Genomic DNA, 25492 nt, shown 5'->3' with positions numbered 1-25492 from the left:
GCAAATAATTTTTGAGTCATCCACGACTTCTTATATCTCTACTAATGAACTGGAGGAGTATGCTTCCTAATGTTTTTGAAGGCTCGTGGATTCTCACTGTGCCATATCACAAATGGTTTCAGTTTATATCCTTCCACATTACTCCCTAACAGAATGTTGAAAGTTTATTTTGCACTGAATCGTAAGTGCAATTCCTAACAGAATCATGGCACAGTCTTTAATAGCTTTGAAACCAGGCATAGATTTTAGCTTTTTGTGGATGAATTGTCCGTTCGGGCATATTTTTTCCAAAACAAGGAGGGCTCATCTATATTAAATATTTGCTGTGGCAAATAATTTTCCTCCGTAATAATTTTATCCAATTTCTCCACAAACTCCTTGGCAGCCTTCTATCAGAACTTGCAGATTCACCATATATTTTCACATTATGCAGTGCAAAACGCTGCTTGAATCTCATGAAGCAACTGGAAGAAGCGTTGAATTCGTAGTCGTAATCGGGCCCTGCTTTCTCCTTCAACATGTTGAAGAGCCTTAGTGCCTTAGCGGTTATGGTCATAGTCAGGGGTGGCTCGTGCATAGGTACTGCAGCTGCAGCACCACCAATTTTTCTCGATATATAAATATATTTATTAATTTATTCTTATTTTCTTGTAATATTTAATTTTATCATCAACAATCCTATACAATTCTCTTATTTTGTAAAAAAAATAAAATAATAAAAATCCATCTTGTAGCACTTAGAAAGGGGGAAGGACACTAGCAGCACTGTGTTTACCACAGTGCCATATTGCTACACGCACAAGCATATGCATGTCATAGTGAGATGCAAGCTATTAGCATAATGCACCAATGTCTGTTGCGCAGTTCCAGTGTTGTTTATATGCAGTTTGTATCCAGTAGAAGAGTGTTCGTAGTGCTCATGGTGTTTACTCCGTCTCTTTAAATATTTGGACGTTACAATTAAAGACATAACATTTGTTATAGTTTTTATTTTAGAACATTATTGGGGTTGACAATTATGACCTCAGAAATGCAACCTCAAGAAATAAGTTCTGTAACAGTAGTGACTGTTAGTGAACTACAAAAACTTAAAAATTTTTGTAGAAAAAAAACATTTCTAAGGAGCACTATGAATCAGGATAGGTTAAATGCACTTGCAATGATTTCAACGGAGAAAAGATTCTTCAACAATCACACAAACATCAAGGAAAAAGTTATTGACCTTTTCGCTTGAAACAAAACAAGAAGAATGAATTTTATTTTTAAGTAATTTTGAATTATACTAAACTGTATAATTTTATCGATAATAAACAGTATTTTTTCATGTTTAATTTTTACCATAATTTTGATATTTTATCCAAACACGTATACACTGTACTTACAGTGTGTATGTGTATTTTGAAAGTTTGTGGCATGATTTCAAGCCACAAACCACCACTGGTCATAGTGCTAAGAGGTATGCGCTTTTGGTTCAGGTCCTCTATGCATGATGAAAGTAACTTTTCCAATCAGTGATAGGACCTTGTCGTTGCTTTGTCACTATTGTTGAACTTGCAACTTCGTTTTAAGATCAATTGCTGAGCTCTTTTTCTGTGGTTCTTCACTAGGTTTTTTGATTGGGCATGTAGGGCCGTGTTGCACAAAATACCATGAAATATTTTGTTAAATTGTGAATGAAGCTATGTTATGTAATTTATTTTTTTTCATTCACATTTAACATTGCTTATTAAATATTAATCATGACTTATATAAAATTATTTATTATTCCTTAATTAGGAATTACTAATTGAATATTTGTTCAAAACCTAACCTATTATTAGTTTATAAAATAATAATATGTTTGGAATTTTGTATAACTAAAAATATGTGATGTAACGTAAAGTGTTATTTTATATTTAACTGTATACGTAATCAAAAAGTTGAAGAAGTAGCTTAAATATTATATGGTTCTTATTTGTGAAATATCTAATGTTATGTAATCACTCATGTAGTAGTAAAAGAGCATACATTACATTAGCGAAATGTTTACGCTTAGTCGATTGTCATGGAGACGCACGCGTAAACAACCACGAGTGAAGAGAGCGTGGCGTTCGAACGTAAGGTGGGAGTGAAGGTGATAGATAGAACGGTAAAGGAGAAGAAAGGTCATAGAGAGAAACAAAAAGAGAAGGAAGGCCATAGATAAGACAGGGAAGGAAGAGAGGAATTATTATTAAGTGAGGGAGGAGAGAGTTTTGCGGAACCAAGATTATAAAATCCTCAGGGCAGAAATTTATGAGTATAGTGTTCGGAAATGAACCTATAAGTAGTGAAACATAAAGTTTAATATTATAAGCGAAGTCAGCTGTTGTTATGAAGAAAGGTTGATGCCGTGATCAGATAAAAAGGAAACTGGACAGTCAATGCGAAAATTCTGATTAGTTCCAGTTAATCTGGATTACAAATTTAATTATGTGTTGCCCTAGGAAAAGGTTATATTGATTACTTGGAGAAAAGTGAACAAGAGAAGATATCAGTACTTAATCACTGATGTTTCGATTAGTGAAGTGCGACTAATAGTAGCACAGTTAAAACTGTGGAGATTTTTATTGTGTGTGTTCCGCTAACGTTAATTAAGTTAATTCATAAGTGCTCTCCCAATAATTTGATGTATTGAAGAATTTGTCCGGTAAGAGTAGTTGTATAAGTTTGTCTATTTTAGCATTAATTGTGATATACTTCCGATGTTCAAGGACCGGAATATATTTACTTGGAATATTGCTTACGTGGTTTATTGCCTGCTGTGAATATAAACATTGAGCTGATAGATTTGTGAAGACTGAATAAATGTGAAATTTTAATATTAACTTGAGATAAGAAGATTTGTGTTTTTGAGACTGAGAATTGTATATGAAGGTTAGAACATTGAGTTGGCATACTGATTTAGGAAGATGTGTTAAGTTATTTGTATAGTTCCATTTTAAAATAGAGTTCTTGTATTTGTTAACCATATCATATATTAAATGTTTTATTTTGTTGATCTAAATATTGTGTTTGCCTGAATTCCTTATTATTGCACCGTTCATAAACATTCGAATCTTGCGGGAACCCCAAGTAAAAATGATAATAGATGATTCGGCCTAATGAGATGACTGCTAACTTAATTTAGAACTGATCCTACTATTTATATAGACTAATCTAAGAATAGGGTGGCGCAGTATAAATATAAATTTCCCTACTTTTGGATCGGTGATCATTTCGTAATTAGTTGTATTATTCATAAAAGTGACTTGAAACTAGATAGATTTAGAACACGACAGAAGGAGTCGTCACGACAATTTAACAATAAATACACATATAACGTATTTTTCAAACACAAAATCAACAGAGGAACTGTTGAAGCAAAGCGCTGACTGCCAAAGGAGATTGCCGCTGAATGCACTGTTGCCACTGCATTGTTACTAAATAAAAATCTTTTTACTTTACGCTCGCTTGCTTTTTGTTCAAAAGCATAGTCAAAAATGTTATTTATTCCATTATGAGATCACGGATGTATCTTCGAAAGGACGTAAGTCGAGGGATGACTGTAATAATAATAATAATATAGAGACTAGTGATTTCACAGTATTTGCCTTAGTATCCCATAATGCAAAGTACACACACTAAGGCAATTAATATGAAGCTACTAGCCTCTACATACAAGTAGCCTGGTCATGAAGATACTTTATGTGCAAACTTTGTTTGCTTAAATTTGGATAAAGGATTAAACAAGAATATAATGTTTTGGCATCTTTAATTTAATTGAAACAAACATGGAAGTTACAAATATTTTTAATGCTATATTGTATTGAAATAAGTGGATGGAATATCACGTAAATGGGAGGGGGGGGGTTTGTGCTCAAAAATAAACAATAATATTAATCACTGCTCCCCCCCCTCTAGCATGGAATGATTGCACTGACTAAGTGGAGTTTGAAATAGAGTTTGCACTTTCTTCTATCCGATGACAATTCCTTTAGAACGTTGTTAAAGTATTTAAAGTATGTGTTGTTCACACTACTAACTAGTCATGTAAAAAAAAAAAAAAAAAAAAAAAAAAAAAAAAAAAAAAAAAAAATCAGCTAACGCCTTTTTATTCCCGTATATAGGAAGTAGGCGAGTCCGTTTCTTTTTCATGTATAATTATTTTTTTTCTTTGTTTTTTTTCTCACTTTTTTTTTTTCATAATTCACAGTTTTGATTCTTTTTAAACTCAGTACTATATATACTGAAATCATGCATACCTCCAATTTATCTGGATATGTTAAAATTTGCACTCTTTATAATACATTTAATCTTTCAATTAAGATAATTTAATTAGCTGGTAAAATAATAATACACAGCTTACTGCTGGTATTATATTGAAAGTTTATTTTTCACTTGGTAAGACTATAATAAATTTAGTTTAATCCTTTATCCAAGTGTGAGCAAACAAAGTTTGCACCTGAAAGTATCTTCAGGACTGGGGTAAGGTGATACAACAATGGGCAACTCATTGCAAAGGTGGAGCAAGCTCACAACACTCCTATCTCAGTATCTCCCATAATGCAAAACACGTCCTTGCGGATATGTATAATGTTATGCATTAAGGGGAGGGCCACTACCTAGACTAGTTTCGACCTTGATTGAGGTCTCTTCAGTGGGAGCCAGGCCTTTCAGGCGCAAACTTTGTTTGCTCACACTTGGATAAAGGATTAAACTACATTTATTATTGCTGGTATTATAATTATCATATATAGCATAATAATACACTATTATGGCTATGTTTGTGAATTCACAAACATTACTTTCCTGGAAAGAGAACACGATTCAAATCAAATTCTTTTCAGAAGGAACTTAAAAGCCTTTTCCAAGCAAAAGGTTAAGTTAGCCAGTCTTGGGAACAAGGATGATAATTCATGAACACATGCTTATACATATTATACTTTTTATATATTAATATAAGTATGCCAAAGAATCCTTTAGTAGGCAAATGGCAGAAAATAATATTACTGGATTCTATCAATCCATTCAAGAATGCAAAAATGCTGAAAGAGTTGATGATGATGATGGTATAATGAGGGGATGGGGGTATAAATTATCTATTTGAATCCAAAAATTTCATAATCCCTCTTTTCAAAGTCCAAGCAGAATCTGTGGGTTCAGCAACAATCCAAAACTGACACTGAAAATCAGAGAATTTTTTCATTATTTGTTCATTTTTTTAAAAATTTAGACAATGATAATCATTTCCAGAGAACGTATAAAATCCATGATATGTCCAAAATCTACAGTCCACCCACATGCTCCTTGGTTTTCTAACAGTCAAATTCACTCTAATTTTTATTTTCACTTTCATGAGAACTGCAGTTAGAGATCTCAAGAACATCATATCAACTTTCATGGTGCTCTCTGGCTGAGTGAATACCATCACCACTCCCTAACCAAAAAATCCCACTGCAGACAATGGATAATGTCTGCAGTGGGATTCTGTTTGCAGTACTGTTGACAGGGTGTAGAATAGAGGCAGTCTGCCTCATGGTATGGCTTAATAAGGGAACTCGTTCAGCCATATTGCAGTAGGCACCGTTGCTACGCTAACAATAACTGTTAACGTAGCAAGTGCAGAAAGTTTTTCCAAACTTAAACTGATTAAAAATTATTTGCAAACAGCACTGACCCAAGAAAGATTGGTTGGTTTAGCAATTACATCAGTAGAGGCAGACATCGCTTATAATTTAAATTTAGAAGAGCTTATAAACAGTTTTATTGTGCGATATCCCCCGCAGAACAAACATTTAATTAATATTATTATCATGTAATCATTTTGCATTAATGTTTCTCTTGTAATAAAAGCAAAATAGAAATTGGAGATTTTCTTATATTTTTGTCTTATAATCCATCAGGGGCGATATTTAATTGTTTGCCTCATGGGGCAAACTAATCTGACGATGGCCCTGGATGTTTGTGCAAGCAGATACATGAATATAATCACCCAGTGTGAAATTGCATCCTGTTTACTGCAGCAGCCTGAAAATGTTTCATGTTTACTCTATAGAACAAGGTTTCTGGATTATTTAATCCTTAGCATGTCAACGGGTGCAATGTAGTATAGGTATGCAATCTCTTACAGGCAGATTCAGATTAAAAAAAATAAATAAATAAAAGAAATAAAGTCTGAATTGTATACAATTTATGTGATGGTAGGCACAAACTTTCTTAAAAACAGAATAATTAATAACTATGAAGAATTTTTGTGTGTGTATATATATATATATATATATATATATATATATATATATATATATATATATATATATATATATCACTTTCACTAAAACTATCACTTTCACCTTATCACTTTTACTAAAACTTACTAATGAAATTTCAATGAAAAATTAAATACCATTGGTCTTATATAGTTGGAAATGTAGTCCCAGCAATAAATGTGCATAAAATAGTCATCAGGTCATATCTACAACAGACTGTAAAGCATGCTGAAAGAAGTAAAAATAAATGAATAAACTATCAGTATGTAACAGTTTTATAGCATATATATATGTAGTATTATTAAAATAAAAAAACGTGTAAGCAGGTCATAGTCATCTCCAAATTAGCAAAGAATCATAATTATAATATAATAATGAACTACTGTATTTTCATTGTAAACTGAAGGAAAGCAAAAATGCACACACAGACAGAAGGCCAATTCAGCTTGTGTTTTCTTTTATAATGAATAGTTTTAGGAATTGACTAGTTTTTATCATAATAAGCAATTATGATTAAGAATTAAAAAAAAAAAAACTGATGATCATACAACATTAGAGAAAAGCATTTAGAGAACCAGAGCCTCCATAGCTTGGTTGGTATAGACAAGTATAGACATGGTGGAGATCATTTGGTTTTGGTCGGAAAGACCAGAGTTTGATTCCCATCCACGACAAAAAGAACCTTTAACTGGTCTCTTTCGACTAAAAGGTAAGTTAGCTGGTCTCATACGGAGGTAGAGAGTTTTTTCATCTGGAAACGCTGGTTTTTCATCCCTCAGAAAAGGCAAAACACAGATCTACAATCATTAAATACTTAATCCTTTACTAGGAGGGCTCAACCAGTCTTAAGGAATCGGAGGAATCCCACACACACAAAACAAATTTAGAGAACGTTTTTTTTTTATTAACAGCTTTAAAAATATAGTTATCAACTCATAATTCTTTGTGCTAAGGTTAAATAATTTCCTTTCTTGGGAAATTAACACCTTTTTAAGAATCAATATAACTGGTAATTAACTTAAGGAATTACAATGCATAAAATGGATATTAATTAAAGGAAACTTTAATGATTACCTTCAATATTTTGGCAAAGTCACGTTGCCATCTTCAGGAACATACAAATATAGTATATGCACGCAGGCACTAACAAAAGCAAATGAGGAAGAAGGCAAGAAACTAATATTGTTCCTAAAGTTCTAATGGTGTCCCTAGCGGGCTAATTGGGTTGTTTTGGCCACTGGGCTGAAGTTCTCATGATGTAAGTCTCTCAAATTTGGGACAGTCTCATGCACCCAAATTTGTTGAGGTTTGGAAAGTTTTTTAGAGCTGCTTATGATTCCATGAATAATCTTTCGTACTTGGACTTGTTGCGGTGTATTATTTTTGTTTTCTTCCAACAAATTCTATGGCAGATATCCATGGCATGGTCTGCAAGCCCAGAGTGGCTGTACTGGTGAAACCAGATGTAGTCTTTGTGTTCTGAAATCCTAATATTCGCTGTCCTGCCTGTTTGGCCAAAATAGGACAATTTACAGTTGCAAGGGACCTGGTATACACCAGGTAGATCTAGGGGAAGTGGTTGGTCTTTGATGGAGTGGACAAGGGAGGCCAATTTTTTATATGTTCTATAACAAGAAGTTAGGTCATATTTTTTGAGGATATTGGTTATTTTCTCAGAGGCAGATACATTCACCAGCAATCCTCCCCCCCCCCTCACAACAATATGGGGTTATTAAAGCACTATATAACAGGGCAAAATTAATCTACTCGGATAATGATGTCCTAACCACTGAACTAAACCACATCCTTAACACTTTCTTAGCCAATGGCTACAATCCCAAAAAAATACTAAAACCAGTAAACCACAACCCCCTCCCCCCCTTTGCAATAAAGATTACACTAAATCTATCACCATCTCCTACATCTGGGGCACCTCTGAGAAAATAACTAATATCCTCAAAAAATATGACCTAACTTCTTGTTATAGAACATATAAAAAGTTGGCGTCCCTTATCTGCTCCTTCAAAGACCAACCACTTCCCCTAGACCTACCTGGTGTAAATTGTCCTACTTTGGCCAAACAGGCAGGACAGCAAATATCAGGATTTCAGAACACAAAGACTACATCCGGTTTCACCAGTACAGCCCCTCTGGGCTTGCAGACCAAGTCATGGATACCCGCCATAGAATTCGTTGGAAGAAAACAAAAATAATACACCACAGCAAGTTCACGTACGAAAGATTATTCATGGAATCATCAGCAGCTCTATAAAAACGTTCCAAACCTCAACAAATTTGGGTGCATGAGACTTACATCATGAGAACTTCAGCCCAATGGCCAAAACAATCCAATTAGTCTGCTAGGGGGCACCATTAAGACTTTAGAAACAATATTATGTATGTTCCTGAAGACGGCAACATGACGTTGCTGAAATATTGAAGGTATTCATTAAAGTTTCCTTTAATCAATATCTGTTTTATGCATTGTAAATTCCTTAAGTTAATTACCAGTTATGTATGACCAACGTATAAGCCTTGCTACAAGAATTAAGAATCAATAATTACTTATTAATAGAAAGGTGTCATTTATACTGTCATAATAGTCTTATTACTTCTACTCAGCTGCTTGAGTAGAAGCATAAGTTGATATATATAATACAGAATACCATTACAACCACTACATCATATACAGTACGGTAAGGATGCAAAATACCCTAACATGGTACATACAATGTGACCTCCAGTGTTAAAACCAGGACACAATGCTGCTGGCTGTGTGATCAATTACATAATAAGGTAAAATGACACGTACTGATAGAAGATAAACAGAAGAAATAAATAATGTATGTCACACAAGTAGAAAAAATAAAATGTTACACTTCCAGCCAGGTTTGGTTATTTAAAATCTGGTGCTTATTGTGAAACAGTTCTGCATAATAGGCAATCATATCTAGAGTTCTGGAAGAACTACTATATCCAATTTTGCAAACTATAATTTGAAGACAGTAACTCCACTCTTAAGCAACCTGATCTAGTCCTGTAGAACGTGCTAGAGATCATTTGGTTATGAACTGAAACTTCTATAAGAAACTTATCAATAGGTAAGTATGCCTGAAGTTCTAGAAGAACTAAATATTATTATTTAAAAAAATCTGCTAACCCATCTTTTAATCCCCAAAGGGAGTAGGTGAGGCTATTTAGTCCTAACTAATTTTTTTGAAACTGGAGGACTGCCAATCTCCACTCTTAGCCAATTAATGGTAGCTGGCCCAAAACTATCAATGATTTTTAACTGGCCCCCAGGAAAGAGTGTACAGCAGACAGTTATTATTATTTCTTGTGCATCTCCATATAGTTGAAGATTCGTTGCAGGAGGTCAATTTTAACCACTTTTCATACAACACCTATTATACCACTTGAACTCATGCACTAACAAAGCACTCACAACCACTCTCCCAACAAATATGTTGGTCCAAAACTCCCTTGCTGACCACAATCTAATACAATTTTCCAGAGTAACCCCTTATACCTCCCCCCCACCACCACGTACTGAAAAAAGCCTTCAGTATCAATCCCATAAAGCTTCTTTAATAATGTATATGTTTCTGCCCTGTCCTCTCTTATGCCTATCAACTAGTTTTTGAAGCCCACAGACCTTCAACCTATTCTCATAGGAAGCAATCCAGAGATCTGCCATGATTTTGGTCACTCATTTTATTATTATTATATTATTATGTAACACCTCCAGGGAGTCCAAAGACTCATCGAGGGATTGTACCTACTCTACAACTCTCTGTCTCCACCCCAATTTTGCAAATTATTTACACAAAAGTTCTGTTTGTTTCATTCAAACTAGCAAATTAATTAATATTAAATCTACCAACCGCAACTACCTTCATCATCTACACCAATGCCATCTACCGCCAACCACCACCACCAGTAGTATTTTCACAGACAATCACAAACATCCATACCCACAGTAGGATTTGAACCTACAGCCTTTTGACTGGAGAGCGGACACACTAACCACGTGGCCAACCAGGCCGGCTCATCCCTGGATCCCCTTGACCAATCTTCATTCCAACAGAATCCAGGGAACAGATCTGTGCAGTAGTCCAGATGTGGCCTTATTAAAGCTTTATAAAGAGGAATAATAATCTCCTTGTTAATTAATTTTAACAGTATAGATGAGAACACAGACTGATAAGAAAATAACTATTTATTAACATATATTGTGATGTTTTGCTGGTATTCTATCCAGCATCTTCAGAGCACCAAAACGACAATAACCTCCTTATTTCTGCTTGTCAGCAGGGTGTGTTTTCTTTAACAACCATGTAATATGATGTACTGTTTTGGTAACCCTGGCAATATGTATTCTAAACTTCATCCTAAAGTCCTGACCTAACACTTCATGTTAAAATAAATTATTATCATCATTATTATTATTATTCATTACACCTCCGAAGATTCATTGCAGGAGGATGCCAACTGTACAGCTCTTCATCTCCACCACTACACCGAACCTCTACTACCAATCATCTGCATCAAAGCCTACTAGAACTGGTATTTTTTATCTGTAAGTAGTGTGCATGTTCTGAACGGCCAATTTTTCTGTATGCAGGATGAAAAACCCGAGTTTCCGGGAGAAAAAACCCTGCTACCACTGTATGAGATCGGCTAATTCGTCTTCAATTGAAAAAGTCCATATAAAGATTCCTCCCATCACGACAAGAATCGAATTTGGCCTTTTCTAATCGAAGGGTGCAATGTACCATCTTTCTTCCAATTCCGCTACAGAGATGCTTGTCAGCCATTTACCTTTGCCCATCTGTTTAAGTCATCCTGCTGGATCCCTATATCTTAATTCACTATCACTCTTTTCATCATCAACAGCAAACAATTAAATATTTCTCCTTAAATCATTTCCTATATTACTGATGTACAAATTAAACAGCAGAACACAGACTAAATACTGAGCTCTGTGGTACTCCACCAGTCACCTTTCATCTCCTAGAATCAACTCTTTGATAACTGATATCCTACACCACTCTTTGATATCTGCCCATCAGCCACCCCTCTTATCTGAATCCCCAGCTTCATATCCATCACCTTCAATTTATGCAACAGAGCGCCATGTGTAATCCAATCAAATGCCTTTGAAAAGTCCAGTGGTATCACTCAGTAGACATTTCCTTTATCGAACTCAATTGTCACTTTATTAAAAAAGTAAGCAAATTACTAAGGCAAGATGTAGTATCTAGCCCTGTGGGTAAGTTTTCTCTAAACTGAGAAAGAAAGAAAGAGCACCACTTGGAAGCTCCATGATTAGCATCTAGAAAAGACTATTTGCTGTTGAAGTGAAGAAGTAAAAAGTCTAATGTGTCTGAGTCATGTCACTAAATGGAGATCACATCAACATATCTTAGCCAGATAGGTTTTAGTAAGTTTTTTGAAATGCTTCACATAAAAATTGGCCAGGGGAGGACAGATGGGTAAACATTCTTAAATCTAAGTATTTTGCTGCTGTGGCTAGCCAGGTGAATAGCAACAACAAACATTGAAGTATGAATCCCATGTGCAGAATTGTCTGTATGAAGTCCAGTGCCTGATGTGAGACTGAATCCCTGTTATTAAAGGCCTTAAGTATCTTAAAAAAAAGTTGTTTGATCTGAAGAGCAGGGTTTCCTGATTAACTAACTCTTAACACTCACCTACAGCACTAATAATAAAACATAAAAAGTTTAGCCTCTGATGACTGGGATTCTTACTCACACACACCAACACCAAACAAACAAAAAAGTATGGGAAATCATCATCTTGAAAATACATAAATGCAACTTTTTTTCTCTTTCTAAATAGGCTGTTGCTTTTAACATCAAACTTCCATCTAGGAAAGTTGAACACACAGTTGAAATGAAAAGCAGTTTGTTAAGATGACTTGGTAATAAGTTCGGAGTTTAGTGGCCTGTATGTGACCAATTAATAACATTTTATCCTATCCTACTGAAAACTTAAGTTTATCCTCCTCCTAACCAAAAATGGTTTATTCATATTTTACTTCTCTATGAAATAAGACATTCATGCAGCATTATATGAGCACTTAGTGAACAGTTAGGCTTCAGCATAATTAACTTACTCATTTAATTTGTGTAACATATCTGAGCCAAAATATGAAACAGAGGCTTTTCTTTCTTTTTTTATAAGTAAAATGTAAAGGTTATCAAGTGTGTGGAGAGGGGGGGGGGGGTTAAAGTGGAGATCAAGATCACTATACACTCCTCTACATATACAAGTTATTTTTCCAGATCAAACAAATGAACCTGAGCACATGGGCAGGAAAAGGAACATAACAAGAAATATGAATTTAGTTTCAAACAGAGTTTTTAACTGCATGTTAAATGTTAGACTTCATGTTTAAATGTTAGACTGCAGTATATAGTCCACATCTATCATCCTACAAGCCTTATACATTATTTCTGCTAAATCTGCCAATTTCTTCAGTTGAACAATCATTCTGATTAACTTTCTGACAAATTAGATTTAGTTTTGTCCATCATCAGTCTTCTTTACTTTCTTAAAAAACTATATTTTATATTCTGCAATCAAACCTACTAGATACTTCTAATTAAAAAAAAGCCTGTACAATTTTTATTTAATTAATTAAACCAAACTTCAGCGGTTTTTTATTTATATATACCAACAAAATAAACATTATTTCATACCACTACACTTCGTACAATACATGTCACTGCATCATATCATTTATCCTTAAAACAAATGGAAGAAGTGTTCAGTTTGTCTGCCACAGCCACAGAATATTGCATACATATTTCATTGTCTAAATAATATTTTATTCCTTAAATATAAAAATAAGTATAAAAAAGCTAGTTTCTAAATGCAACACAACAGTCTTGGACACACACAATATATATATATATATATATATATATATATATATATATATTTGACCTAAGCAATTCCTCATGTTACACAAATTTTGAAACATGTCATACCTCATTTTTGGAAGAGCAAGATAAGCTATTCAGTGACAATCTATGGATTTTTGTTTATTCTCACCTCCTCTTAAATCACTCTCCACCTCAATAAAATATATACTGTGCATACATATATACATACATACATGTATAAATCACTGAAAATTTTATTTTACAGATCTCCATTTTAAACATACTGAAAACATTCTGAGCAGTGTTCATTGGCAGTAATGAGAGAAATTTCAGAAAACAATTACCAGAAATGTTTCTACAGCAGCAAGAATGCTGAAATATAAGAGAGAATATGTACTTGTGAATAGTAAATGGAGCACTGTTATTATTATTATTATTATTATTATTAGACACCTCCAGGGAGTGCAAAGACTCATCGAGGGAGAGTGTGCCAACAGCATCAAATGATTGGTCCCCTTCCAACTACTAACCGTGCTCAAACTATTATATAATTAATGTGGCTATTTTGAATTGAAGTAAAATGAAGGCAAGTAGTAGGGGATCCCCTCCCTTAAAAAAAAAAAAAAGGGTTCTTCCTCCAACAAATTGGGCAAACCAACTGGAGAACACAAGCCATTAACACATAATAGAGTGTGTAGTGGATGGCACTGTGTCAATGGTAGACTGAATAGTGTAAGGTGGCCTCCATGGAGGTGTCATGTAATATTATCTGATCAGATAAACCCAGGACCAGATTTACACATAAGATACAGCTTAGGACATAACATTACAAGGGATCTCTACCTTAGTATTGATAACTTAAAATTTACCCAACAAAGGAGATCCCTTAGTAGTTATAGCTTAGGACCACAACAGCCTTAAATCCAGTCCCTTGCTAAGCTTTTCATATGAGAGCTCCATATGATTATGAAAACTTTCAGTTATGTTGACCTTCTGGTCTTACAGCTTTTATTCTTTCAGAAGTGACCTTTCTCAATTACTTATTTAAAATTCACAGTGACTCACCAATGATTCTTCCAAATATAGTGGAGCTCGGCTTCTCTCTCTCTGCCACTACTCCTACATAATCCTTATTCTGTAATATATATTGCTATAAAACTTGAACCCATTTATTAACTGTGAGGCTGTATATTTAAATTATGATGCTAAATATTTATTTTTGATAGGACTGGACAAATAAATTATGGCGAATTTTAGGCAATATAAAAATGGATAATGAAATAAAATTTTAAGAAATAAGCACTGCAATAACCACACACACACAAGTACGGGATAATGTCATACTTTCAACTGGGTACACGTAGTTTTAACAGTTTCGGCTATAGTTATTTGGGGTTATTCCTCTTTGAATGCGAACGTAGCATATCAGACAATTTCTAACGGCTATAGTTTCTATCATATTTAGGATGATTCATTATATATGTAATGCCATCCGAAACATATACCTATCGTCAGTCAAGGAATACGGTATCTTCAAGTAATTGTAACTGTTTCCAAACATCAGAATTGAAACAAATCACACTGGGGGTCTGATTTGTAATGACACATTAAACCAGATGAGAATAACCGAGTACTGTAGTTGATTTCGCTCAGATTCAACCATTCGTATAAATTCAATTAAACTCAATTATTGAAATCACAAGTACAGTATATTAGAAACAATTTGTGTTATTATTGTGATCATGGAATAAATAAATAGTTTATACTTGATTTATTTATCTGAACTGTACCTCTTTCCCCCCACCTTGACGTCCTAGATCAAGGGCCCCATTACGTGAACCGAAAAACTTTAAAAAGAAGCACACAAAAGCCAAATTTGTTTCGAAGCAAAATAAACATATCATAACAAGTTCTTGGTATCATACTTAAAAGCACAAATTTACAAAACAACAAATCTACTTCCGCTTCCTTTGTAAGAAAGCCCTCTAGAGAAAGAGAAGTTAATGGAAGGAACTCTTTTATTCACACCTTCGATTGCTTAAATCTAGGAATTCAAATGGCGTCCATCGTTTATCGGTGTGTTGAAGAAGAAAGTTTCTACGTGTAGATTTTCATAGACGGGACCACCGTTTCTTTCGTTGAAATTAAGTGAAATCCCATTTAAAAAATTACTTCTGGATCAAGCCGAGACATAACTACTATCACAAAGACTTCGACTGATCGAGGTTCATTGTTGTTGCTGAGAATTAATGCTGAAACTTTTAAACATGAGGTGTCATTTATTGGATGCTTAAATTGGGTTGAAAAACGTTTCGGTCGACACAGTAAGAGCAAAGGTTGGTCGATTGGTAGAGCCTTTGCTACTAATGGCTCAGCAAAAAATTAAGCAAGTTTGAGCGCGGTTAGTAGTTGGAAGGGTCAATCATTCGATGCCGTTGGCACACTCTTCCTCGATGAGTCTTTGGACTCCCTGGAGGTGCCACATAATAATAATAATAATTTTCCGATTATCTAACTCTCAGCCATCTGTGGTGCTAACACTACTACAGTACCATGGGCTAAGAGGCTTTCATGGTTTAGATTCACATATAAAGGCCAGTAATCCCAGGACAAAACCTAATGAGATTCCCAAGATCGTCGCCAGATCGCGCGCTGAGGCAAACAATTAAATATCGCCCCTAATGATTATAAGACAAAAATATAAGAAATTCCCCAATTGCTATTTTGCTTTTGTGACAAGAGAAACATTAATGCAAAACGATAACATAATAATATGAATTTCACCATCAATGATTATTGATGGAGAAATATTAAATATCCTATTATTCGCCGATGATGTGGTATTAATATCACACTCACCCAAACTCCTAGAATCAATGCTGAATAACATAAGCCAAAACTGCCAAAAAATTGGATTGGAAATACACCCTGACCAAATAAGATGGATGAAAAACAAATACTGTAAAGATCATACAATCACTACAGAATCTCACACCATCGAAAAAGTTGAAGAATACATCTACCTTGGCCAGTCCATAAAAATGAATAATGATATATCAAATGAAATAGCAAGGAGAAAAAGAGCTGCTTGGATAGCCTTCAACAAAATAAAATCAACAATTACCAACCAAAACATAGTAGACATAAGAGCCCATCTTTTCAATAGTCACATCTTACCAGCATTAACTCATGGCAGTGAAACATGGAACACAACTTTAAAAGAACAAAGCTTAATAACAATTCGACGTGCAATGGAAAGAAGAATATGCAATATAAACAAAATAGACCACGTAAGACACACAGAAATCAGAAAGAAGTCAGGATTCACGGACATAATAAAAGCAATCTACAACAGCAAAAGAAGATGAGCAGGACTTCTTGCCAGAATGAGAGACAACAGATGGACAGTTAGAGTTACAAACTGGTATCCGAGAAATACCAAAAGAAAACCTGGAAGACCAGCCTTAAGGTGGGAAGACCCAATGATTAAGAAAGTTGGAAGAAAATGGAGAAGAAAAGCCCAAGACAGGAATAGCTGGACTCTTTACGACCTGCAGTCATGGAGAAATTCTAACTGAAACCACAGATCCATCAAGGTAATCAAGGTAATAATATGAATTAAATGTTTGATCTATCGGAATATCACATAATAAAACTGTCTATAAGCTCTTCTAAATTTAAATTATAAGCTATGTCCGCCACTATCGATATAGTTGTTAGACTAACCAATCTTTCTTGGGTCATTGCTGTTCGCAAATAATTTTTAATCAGTTTAAGCTTGGAAAAACTTCTTTCCACACTTGCTGTAGCGACGGCACCTATCGCAATATGGCTGAACGAGCGCCCTTATTAAGCAGCGCCGTGAGGCAGATGCTTAATTAGGAATCTCCTGTATCGTCCTTAATAAATGGAATCTCCTGTACCGTCGACAGTGTCGATGATAGTGGAGATTCCATTTATAAGTCTCCTCCTCAGAAATAGGTCTTCTAAGCATAACCTTTTGATGATATCTATTAGATAGTCAGTTACCAACCCAATTAACTAACCAGTTATCCAAACCGATTTGCATTTCACAATCTACTATGTAGCAACCTGTCAAATTTCACTGCAAAATCCAAAAAAATGTACAACATATACATTTTCCTTACCCACTGCTCTAGTGACTGATTATAAAACGTAACTAAATTATTGACAAACTTGTCACCTCTATAAAAAAAGTTCCTCTCATTTCCCAATCCTGTGTCAAATTCTAATCGGTCTCTCCAAAACTTTAACTGCCATTCCAGAAATGCAAACAGGTGTATGATTTAATACAACTGGTTTGCTTCTGTGCAGTGAGACAACCTCGCTTTCTTCGTTAAGTATATTTCAAGAAACAAGATTCATTAAGCTACAGTAGCAATGATAAGTGTCAATTCATTAGCATCTTCAAATCTCTTTCAGTCCAACTAATTTATTCACATCAATGATGTTTAATAATTTAAATACTTCAGCCTTAAGCCCCTTCAATCCCTCTTTTCTCGTTAAGAACAATATTATTTCCATCAGTATGAAAAATTAAATGCAGTAATTAAAGAGCTCCACTATGAGTTTTGAGTCGAAGAGAAAACTCAGATATTTCTTGTCTTGTTTCAATAATTTCCTCCCACACTTATCTTATTATTTTACTATTGTTGTGACTTTTCTAATGTGCATTTTCAGATTTCGTGTTCACTTCCATGAATTTTATACATTTTTTATAACTTTCATGTTTTCTGTTATTCCTATTTAATTTCCCTGTTCAACCATTTGGCATCTATTCTATTTAACTTCCATATCTAATTACACAATCTGTTATTAAGATAATCAAATATTTCTTAATATCTCCCATGCCACCTCCTTTTTCATTAACCTATTTTCTTTCGAGTTTCTTTCCTGATGGTCCTACTTCAAGCTTTTTTTCCTAACTATTATAATCTCCTTTCTTACCTTACAATTGCACATACATTCTCTTATTCTAGATATCTCTGCGTGTCCGTAATATTGCCAAGGCAGAACAGCATGACCACTTTCACCATCTGTTGGTAAAGGTGATAACTTTCACAATCGCATCATCCGTAATTATTTTGCGAGTTCGTTCCATAAAAAATATGAAACAGTGATCGGACAAAACCTTCACATTCCTACTCATGGTTAAAATTATTATAATGCTTTTTTGCACTAGCCAGACCAAACTGGCAATTTTTATCCACGGTCTTCACGAATCCCTGGCTCTCTTATAATAGTAATAAATGCACCAGAGCCTCTCATCCCCTATTGGGAGAAGACGAGGCAGTTTTTGGCCTTTATAACTGTTAAACCTAATCTCGCTATCGTGGTCGTGTTGTTAAGCCTAATCTTGTCATTCTCTGAGCATGTGTACTGGATGTTATATTGAAAACTATTGATTATAAGCGTATAATACTGAGATGATTATTTGAAGCAACGTATTTTTATTGTTTAATATTGTCTGTGTAATGATGTGCTTGATGAAGCATTTTGGCAATTCCTGCAATTTTTTAAGTAGTTAGGGCATGGTACTTTAAAGAATCCTAATTTTCTGGTTAAAGAATTCTAATATGAATATATTATTTTAATGCTAGTTCAGAACTCAATATGATAACAAGATCACAGAAAATTTGCTTGAAAGAGCACAATCACAAAGATAATATATTAAGTGCTTTTGATAAATTACTTGCTAGTGAAAGTTTGGTGGATGTAACATTATTGTGTGAGGGAATGACCCTTAAGGCTCACAAAGTAGTTCCATCTGCAAGCAGCTCTCTTCTACACAGCTTATTTTTAAAGAACTCAAGTAATCCTCCTGTTGTTACATTAAGTGATATAAACTTTAATGACTTAAGGTTGATGGTCCAATAAATGTACCATGGAGAAATTAATATTTCACGGAATATGCTTCCATCATTGTTAAAAGCTGCGGAGTTGATAAAAATGAAAGATTTTTTTGGAAGTTGCTAATAAACACTATGATTCTCTGGAAGGCACACGGCAGGAAGCAGGGGAACCGATCATGCATAGTCATATTGTGTCTGGCCAAAGAAAACACAGAAAAGTAAGAGTCAACAAGTGGAAAATCGTCAAAAAGTCCTATGATGGAGATAGATCCGTACGTTACAAAGAGTCAAATGGCCAAAAATTCCGGTATAGGTAATGTAAGGCAGCCGTTGTCAGAGATTAAACATCTTGAAAAGATGGTTTCTATCCCACTTAGTAAAAATAAACTGGGTAAATATTTGAAAACAATATTTGACAACTCAAGTGCCAGTGTTATAGACGACTCGGTATCATTAAAGGATAAGGAGTCAGACCTCCCATATGAGTACGGTCATCTAAATGATCATTCAAGTGACTTGAGCTGGTTGCTAAAGGCCAACTGTCAAGTGAATGTGTGTACATAACAGTGTATTGTCCCTTTCAGTTTCTGATTCTTGAGCTAATTCTCACTACCAATCAAAATCTTGGGTAGTGATGACAATCCTTTCATCAATTCAGATGAATGTATGCATATCAGTGTGTAGTCCCATTCCATTTCTGATGCTACAGTTAATTCTCACCTGCCAATCAAAATCTTGGGTAGTGATGACATCAATCCATTATTTTCTAATTTTGATATGTCATCTGAGTCAACCATTTCTTCTGTAGTTGCTAGGGATGTCAATCCAGATTACTTAACATCATTATCATCTTGTGTGTCTATGGTATCATCTCTTGTATCTGATGTCAAGGTAGAAATGAAAGATAATGCAGTCCATTTCACATCTTCTAATGTATCAACTGTTTTACCTATATTAATTGACTCGTGTAAACACCGAAGTTTTAGTGTAATATATGATGATACATCTGGTTTATGCAATGTCCCAAGTTTAAGTGATCATCAAGACTTCACAGTTAGGTGCCATCAGTCTCATGGGAAACATTCTTTTTTTATACAGCCATATCCCAATGTAACTGATAGAAGCATGTGGAGTAAACTGTGTTGTGCAAGTTCTCCCGAGACAAAGGAACTGACACTTTTAAATGAATGTAATCTCTTTTATAATTTTGATCTGACCAAATTGTATAGACTATCTTTCAGCATGACAATATGTTCTAATGTTTTTTATGGAATAGAAAGTATGGGGGGAGGGATTAAGGATGACATGGAATGAGAATGACAGGTTATTTAATAATGGATTAAGTGAGTGTGTGCATGGAATAAATAGTGCAGAAATACATACACAGAGATTGCTGAGTGATATATAAAAGAATGTGGGAGAAGATCAAGGACAAAAACAAGCATCAGTGGGGGTAAAGGGTGTCAAGTTAAAATGGAGCAGAAACGATATTGTGCTGTATGGGGATTCTATAATTAAGGGTGTGAAGGATGATAGAGTAATTAAAGCGTGTTATCCAGGGTCAAAGATTAAGGATATAACCGAGGCTGGGAAATTGCAGAAAGATAGAGCAAGTGAGATTATTGCAGTTATAGGGACGAATGATCTAGGTAGCGAAAGATTTTCTGTGAGACATGATTTGAAGGATATAGTGATAGCAATGAATGCAAAGAGCAAGAGTGGAAAGATCATGAGTGTGCTACCAAGATTTGATAGCGATGAATTAAACAGAAGAGCAATTATAGTAAATGGAATGATGTCAAGATTGTGTAAAAGCTTCTGCAAAGAAATGAAACTGAATATTCATTTTATGAATGTCTGGGAAGAGTTTGATAAAAGGAAGGAGTATTTTAAGAGAGATGTTTGCACTTAAATGGATTGGGCGCTTGGCATTTAGAACATTTATTGATAAAGGATAGAGTAAATGGTCAAAAAAAGGGGAAACGGGATTTGCTAGGGAAGCAGGTGATAGAGTCAGCTGCAAGTAGTACTAAGGTCATTAATTTCTGTGAATTTGGGACTAATTATTCGCAGAAAATTAACAGCATAGAGAGTGGGCTAATTCACACACAGGGAGATTATGGGAGGAAGGGAGTATTGTAGTTTACGTATGCTAATGCTCGAAGTATTCGGAATAAGTGCGAAGAATTTTTGTCATTACTTGGTACAACTTGGCCAAAAATTATAGGAATTAGTGAGACTCGGTTAACTAAGAATGATATAGTTATAGGGATTGAATGTAAGGGGTACAGTATTTTCAGGACAGAGATGAGAGAATGGGGGAGGGGTTTTACTGATGATAGACGAAGCGTTAAAGCCAAAAAAGGTAGAAGTGCCTCAAGGTGACAGGCATGTATAAGGCAGTTCATTCGAGGCTGTTTGGTGTGTTAGATAGAGATTAACAAGGCGAAATATGTAATCGGTTTTTGCTATAATCCAATGCGGTATAAAGGAGAATGTGGACAGTATGTACTGGCAAATTAGCACGATGAATGAAGGTCGAGTAATTATTGTGGGGGATTTTAACTTTGGGGACATAGATTGGGAGAAGGAACGGTCTCAAGGAACAAAGGAAATGGAGTTTATACAGTTGTTAAGAGATAACTACCTGAGACAGCATATCATGGAAGGGACAAGAGATTCTAGAGTGTCAGATCTGGTCATAACATCGGAGAAGATATCAATAAGTAATTTAATTACACTGTCTCCACTTGGGGAACGCGATCATGTGGTCTTGACCTGGGAGATTGTAAAATGTGCTGAATATTCTGTTAAGAAGGGATATATGTGGAATTACAAGGCTGGTGATTATGACAAGCTGAGACGTCAGTTTTCAGCAGTGCTATAGCATGAAAATTTGAAAGGGAGAGATGTTGATGGTGCACGGGAAATTGTTCAGAAGTATTTATAGAAAGCTGTATCAGACTGTATTACCAATCAGAAGGAGAAATGAAGTAGGAGTAAGATGAATGAATAATATTATTAAGCAGGAGTTGCAGCTAAAGAAAAGGTTGTGGATGAAGTATAAAGAAAAATGTGATGGGCGTTCCCATGACCAGTACAAGGTACAGGCAAAGAGAATAACCTGTATGGTTAGGAAAGCCAAAGCTAATTATGAGAAGAAGCTAGCTGATGAATCCAAAAGAAACCCTAAGGAGTTCTTTCAATATGTGGCAAGTAAAAGGAATAATCATGGAAAGATTACTTTAAAAAGTGTTGATGGTAGGGAAATTACAGAAGCAAATCAAATAGCTGAGTTGCTTAGTGATCATTTTGCAAAAGTGTACCATCCTGGTTGTGATAGTGGAGTGTCGAATGTGTCATTGACTGACGAGAGTCTAGAGATAGACGAAATAGAGGTGCATAATATATTACAGAACATTAATGCTAACACTGCCATTGGGTTAGGTGGCATATCGGCCCATATGTTACGAGAATGTGCAAGAGAATTAGCACTTCCTCTAACCAGGCTGTTTTTTAATTTAAGCCTCAGTTCTGGTAAAGTACCAATAGAGTGGAAAGAGGGGGAAATAAGTCTACTGCACAAGGGAGGCTCCAAGACTGAGGTTGCAAATTATAGACCAATCAACATATCTGGAGTGGTGGTTAAGGTTTTGGAGAAATTGGTAAAAATTAGAATTTTCAGGACTGGGTGGACAACAATATGATACTTTATAAGGGGAAACATGGTTTTGTGAAAGGTAGGTCTTTTCTCAGTAACTTGCTTACTTTCTATAATAAAATAACAGTAGAGTTAGATAAAGGAAATCCTTACTCAGCGATATTGCTGGACTTTGCAAAGGCATTTGACAAGATTCCACACGGAACTCTGTTGCATAAATTAGAGCAAATGGGTATGGATCTGAAGCTGGTGATTTGGATTAGAGGATGGCTGGTGGATAGATACCAAAGAGTGGTTTATGGAGGAGCTGAGTCCAGGAGAAGGCAAGCGACTAGTGGTGTACCTCAAGGCTCAGTGCTTGGTCCTCTATTGTTTAATTTATACATCAATAATATTGGGAATACTTTCAAAGGAAATATCCATTTGTTTGCTGATTATGCGAAATTAGGAAGAGCGATAATCAATTCAGATGATGTAGATATCTTGCAGGATGACTTAAATAGGCTGACGGTATGGACTAACCTAAATGGCTGTCAGTTTAATGTGGCAAAGTGTAAGCTTTTGCACTTCGGGAGGATGATATCACATGCTGTTTACTATATTAACGGAACTGAACTGCAAGAAGTTGACGAGGCAAGGGACTTGGGAGTTATTGTGGACAGAGAGCTTAAGTTTAAAGGGCATACTGCAAAGACTGCCAAAACATCACATCAAATTACATGGTTGTTGAAGAACAGACTAACAAGCAAGGATGAGGAAGTTATTGTTCCACTTTATAAGGCATTAATAAGACCGTATTTGGACTATTGTGCACAGATCTGGTCACCTGGATTTCTTGATGAAGAAATGGTGGAGAGGATTCAGAGGCGAGTTACAACGATAGTTGCAGGTCTGTGGGATGTTTCCTACGAGGATAGATTGATGATCTGTGGGCTACAAAAACTAGCTGATAGACGTAGGAGAGGAGATATGATAGAAGCATATAAATTATTAAAGGGATTTTACAGGATTGATACTGATAACATTTTTAAGACCAGTGCAGGAAGGGAGACAACGAAGGGGCCATTCCTATAAGAGTGTAGTTAACAAGGGTGTTAGGACTACATTTTTTACTTGGATGGTTGTTAAGGGGTGGAATGCATTGCCAGAGGTGGTTGTGAATGCTTCGTCTGTGAATGAATTTAAGGAGAAGTATGATAGATATTGTGTAAATAATGGTTAGTGTCAAGGTGGGGTCTCCCGCGATGAGTGTTTTGACTCCATGGAGACACTCTTATAATAATAATAATAATAATAACTTTTTTAACACCGAGGGGAAGTTCAATCTCTACCATTAGCCAATCAGATATAGCTGGCCCAAGACTAACATTGATTATATAAACAGTATCCGTGGAAAAGAGGTAGACAATTAGTGAATTTATGTAATGAAAATCCCGAGTCCCTGCGCAAACAAATTTGCTTGCCCGTGCCAGAGATCGATGAACTCGAGAATTAGAACTCAGGTTTTTTCAAGAGGCCTAGCGGTATGGATGCAAATGTCACTTCCACAGGGTTATACAGGCCTTAATCATCATAATAATATTTTTCTCATCAAATTCATTTCATACTCTATTCTTTAATCTTACCATCTTACATTCTGTTTCTTGACCCATGATTTATTCTGTTTCGCAAATAATTTTCCCTACTATTACAAGCATTTTTCTTACATTCTCGATCTATTTCATAGCAAGAGTTATACCCACCAAATTATTTTCAGGCAGCCACTGTTTTGCATTTTTAATCCTATTTATTGAACCTATCGAAATCACTACATGATATTGTTAACTATTGTTTTTTTGTTCCTCATTAAGAAATGACTTACGGAGCTTTCGCGGTATTTTACACCCGTATACTGTAGTTAAATATTAAAAATCTGAGTTCGATTCTTGTCATGATCACAGAAGAATCTTCATATGGGCTTTTACAAATGACGTCCCATAGTAGAGGTTATTCCTTTTAGAAATTCGGATTTTTTCATTCTGCATGCAGGCAAACATTCTCCTCCATGTCAGTTTGCTTTTACAATTTACAAACAAAAAAAAATACTATTATGATTGGAGGTAGATGACGTTATATGTATAAGGTGGTAGTCAGGCCCGGCTGGTGGTGTGTGCGAAGTGTGCAATATACACAGGCGCCGCAGAAGAAAAGGCGCCAAAAAGATGTCAAAAAAATGAGATAAGAATTTAAACGAACAACGAATGGTACATATAATTAGGAATGTACGTCGTCTTCCGTTCGGCCCTCTTCAGATCTTCCCGGAAACGAACAAATAAATTCTGAAATTGTATCCTGGATTCGATTATATCACTGTAATTTTTGATTAAAATTTACGAAAATATACCTAAAATAGTTCTTTATTTTTTGATGTATCATAAATCAACTTATGATTAATTGTTGAGTTGCGTGTAAGGGCCGTATCCTAATTTTAATCGGATCGGATGCATGTGGTCCGGCCAAAAAAAGTCGGCTTACTACTGATAACTCATTCTTCTCGACATTCGAGCCCGTTATATTAGCGGGCTGTTAGGGCGGTGTCAGCGACACAAAATAATCGGCGAGTCCAAAATAAACTCTCGAGTCCAATGCGAAACATTCTTGTAAAATTCTGTTATCTATTTTCGTTGAATCTTCAAAATTAATTTATTTATTAATGCAAAATTAATGTACAGAATATTTGAAAAATCTCTTAACTTTATATTACTATTTTATATTATTTTGAAAATTGATATAACTTGAAAA

The 25492-nt window shown here is 35.1% G+C and overlaps 1 protein-coding gene across 6 annotated transcripts in view; it reads right to left on the bottom strand.

Annotated features, from left to right (window-relative positions):
- Positions 1-25492, bottom strand: part of ECSIT (evolutionarily conserved signaling intermediate in Toll pathway, mitochondrial) — a 95402-nt gene that overhangs the window by 49437 nt on the left and 20473 nt on the right. Inside the window, exons 1-2 of one of the 6 annotated variants that reach the window (XM_090398581.1) lie at positions 15206-15238; positions 6404-6494 (exon numbers count right to left, since the gene is read on the bottom strand). The gene's annotated coding sequence lies outside the window, so the exon portion shown is untranslated. Of the gene's footprint in view, positions 1-6403; positions 6495-14521; positions 14652-14682; positions 14837-14967; positions 15174-15205; positions 15239-25492 lie in introns of those variants that run through there. The other 5 variants (XM_090398584.1, XM_090398578.1, XM_090398579.1 and 2 more) reach the window with 5 other exon arrangements.

The sequence above is a fragment of the Typopeltis vanoorti genome, chromosome 9 (assembly GCF_054136105.1).
Source record: "Typopeltis vanoorti isolate ZY-2024b chromosome 9, IOZ_Tvanoo_1.0, whole genome shotgun sequence".
Classification (NCBI taxonomy): domain Eukaryota; kingdom Metazoa; phylum Arthropoda; class Arachnida; order Uropygi; family Thelyphonidae; genus Typopeltis; species Typopeltis vanoorti.
The sequence above is the reverse complement of the archived record's forward strand: the minus strand, read 5'-3'. Positions and strand labels throughout refer to the sequence as shown.